This window comes from Myotis nattereri (assembly GCF_964212035.1).
Source record: "Myotis nattereri genome assembly, chromosome: 4".
Taxonomy (NCBI): domain Eukaryota; kingdom Metazoa; phylum Chordata; class Mammalia; order Chiroptera; family Vespertilionidae; genus Myotis; species Myotis nattereri.
The window spans coordinates 64,856,071-64,858,738 of NC_138079.1; the positions used below are offsets into that span (position 1 = coordinate 64,856,071).

Sequence of the window (2,668 nt, forward strand, 5' to 3'; positions counted from 1 at the left end):
GCTTTGAGCTTATTAATGGGTGCTTATTTATTCAAAGGAACTAATATATAAAAGATAATAAATATAGTAGCTATATAGATTATTGAACAGTATCTCATCTCACTGTAGCTCTTCTACACATCAATAAAGAAGTCTCTATACAGGCACCACATTCGCAAATATCCTAGTTCCTGTGTTTATGCACTTTGTTGTATGCTCAAAATTTATGTATTAATTCATATTAATAATTTAAAATAAGCATTAGAGAGTTGAGAGGTTCACGGCTGCAGGATAGGGAGGCGAGGTCCTGGACAATCACAGTGACTCCATTGCCGGTACCTGTGCTTGGTGTCATGGGTGTAATAGGTATACAGCTGGTTGTTACCATGGTGATGGCCAGCCTCATGCAGAAGATTATACCTCACTATTCTCTTGCCCGATGGCTACTCTGTAATGGCAGTCTAAGATGATACCAACATCCTACAGAACTAAGAATACTTGCAGGGAAGCAGCAAAAAAGATAGGAAATATAATGGTCATCTTGAAAGTAAACCACTAACCATTCCAAAGTATATTGACCTCCATCTAGAAAAAAAGTCAGTTACAGAAGTGGATACTTTTGCATTGCATTACTTTCCAGAGCATCAGTGGCTGGTGCATTTCACAGTGGCTGCTACAGTGGTGTATCTAGTAACTGAAGTCTACTACGCTGTTATGAAGCCCACACAGGAAATGAGTAGCAGCTTAGTCTGGTGCCTGCTTGTTTTATCTTTTGCAATCAAAGTTCTATTTTCATAACTACCCACTATTTTAAAGGAAAAGATGGTGATGAAAGATCAGCCTGTGTTACCTTTAGAATTTTTTTTTTCCTTCGTGAAAGCAATGGCAGTCTTGATTGAAACAGACAATTATCTGCAACTTGGACTAAAAACAGGATTTACAAATTTTTCAAACAGTGCGATGCAGTTTCTTGAAAAGCAAGGTTTAGAATCTCAGGGTCCTGTTTCAAAACTTACTTTCAATTTTTTCCGGACTATTTTCTGTTCACTTTTTAGACATTTCCTGGATTGCGGCTGGCTCAAATGCATCTGGATGCCCTGAATTTGGCAACACAAAAAATTACACAAACATTACTTCATATCAACTTCTTGGCACCTATGGTTCTGCGCCGGGTACAACCAGTCACCAAAGACTACATTGTGAACCTACCATTGGGTAAAGAAAGTGTCCCTTTATGATAGAAGCTACATTCGATACTCTGCGACTCTGGCTAATAATCCTGCTGTGTGCTTTGGGGCTGGCCATGATGCGTAGTCACATGCAAGCTTACTTAAACTTAGCCCAGGAGTGTGTGGATCCAATGAAGAAAGAGGCAGGACGGATAAGTACAGTGGAGCTACAGAAAATGGTGGCTCGGTCTTTTATTACCTCTGTGTCATGGCACTGCTGTAGGTGGTACCGCTGGTGATGCTGCTTCACACAACTCTGCTTTTGAAAACACTAGGTCATCATTCCTGGGGCATTTATCCAGAATCCATCTCTACCTTGCCAGTGGATAATAGTCTACCATCCAATTCTGTTTACTCCGAATTACCATCTGCTGATGGGAAGGTGAAGGTAATTGTTACACAGGTAACAGTGGCACTGAGCAGCTTAAAAAACATTTTCACTCTTCTGCTCTTTCGAGGACTTCTGTCTTTTCTAACCTGGTGGATTGCTGCGTGTCTCTTTTCTACAAGCCTTTTTGGGGTTTTCTATCACCAGTATCTCACTGTAGCATGAGTCTCAGTTAACAAAAGAAAAGATATCCAAGTCACACTTGGGATTCAAATATTTGTGCCCTTGAAGGGCTGACAAAAACAAACACAGGAGAAAGCAAATACAAAGGAAAAAAGAAACATATCAGAATATCTTGTTTGAAATGCTTCCTCTGTATTCTCTGGGTGAATTAATGGTATAATATGTAAAATTTCAGAATAGATTAAGTGCTATACTGTGGCACTGGAAATTTTAACTCCTTGTATTAACTGATGTAAGAAAGGGCTATCTGCAAGGGTAATACTTCTGATTATCTTGGTTTACAGACACCTCTGAAACAGTCTCTGAAACTTCATATGACTCCAGTTATCGGTGGCTCTTAGTGCTATTAAGGTACTGTTAATATTCATGGGGCTGCCTGCAGAACACACTACAAACTGAGTCATGTTTTAGAAGAGGTTAAGGAGCTAAAGTTGTTTCTGTTGGTAATATATTAGACACTCTTCAAATGAAAATAACAAAAAAATCCAATAGAAAGGAGGAAATAGCTACTGTGTATTACAATAAAGAAAGCTGCATAGTAATTTTAAATTTCATAGAGATGTACATGCTTAATATCTGCAAATACTGATGCTTGAAAGTGGCAAGAGTATTGTTTTAAAATGTATTCTTTTCAACTTGAGGGATTTTTAAAAATGACTGGCTATATGAACATTTGCAATCTTGCTGTTAGGTTTAAAACTCCCATATTTTATTTTATTTTATGATCCTAAATGCTTTTTAATAATCTAAAAATATTTATCAATATTGAACAGACTTTTAAAAAATTACTTTGTAATCCTGCTGACTACCTGTATGTATTGTATATCCTATCTAATAAAAGACAAAAAGGGTAATTGACCGTACCTTCGCTACGTTTCCCATTGGCTAA

General features: G+C 37.6%; 1 pseudogene across 1 annotated transcript; it reads left to right on the top strand.

The window, feature by feature from the left end:
* The first annotated feature begins 332 nt into the window (after window positions 1-332).
* LOC308518288 (transmembrane protein 161B-like) lies at window positions 333-1,761 on the top strand (annotated as a pseudogene). Its single transcript has one exon. The product of its transcript is annotated as a transmembrane protein 161B-like (transcript).
* The last annotated feature ends 907 nt before the right edge of the window (window positions 1,762-2,668 follow it).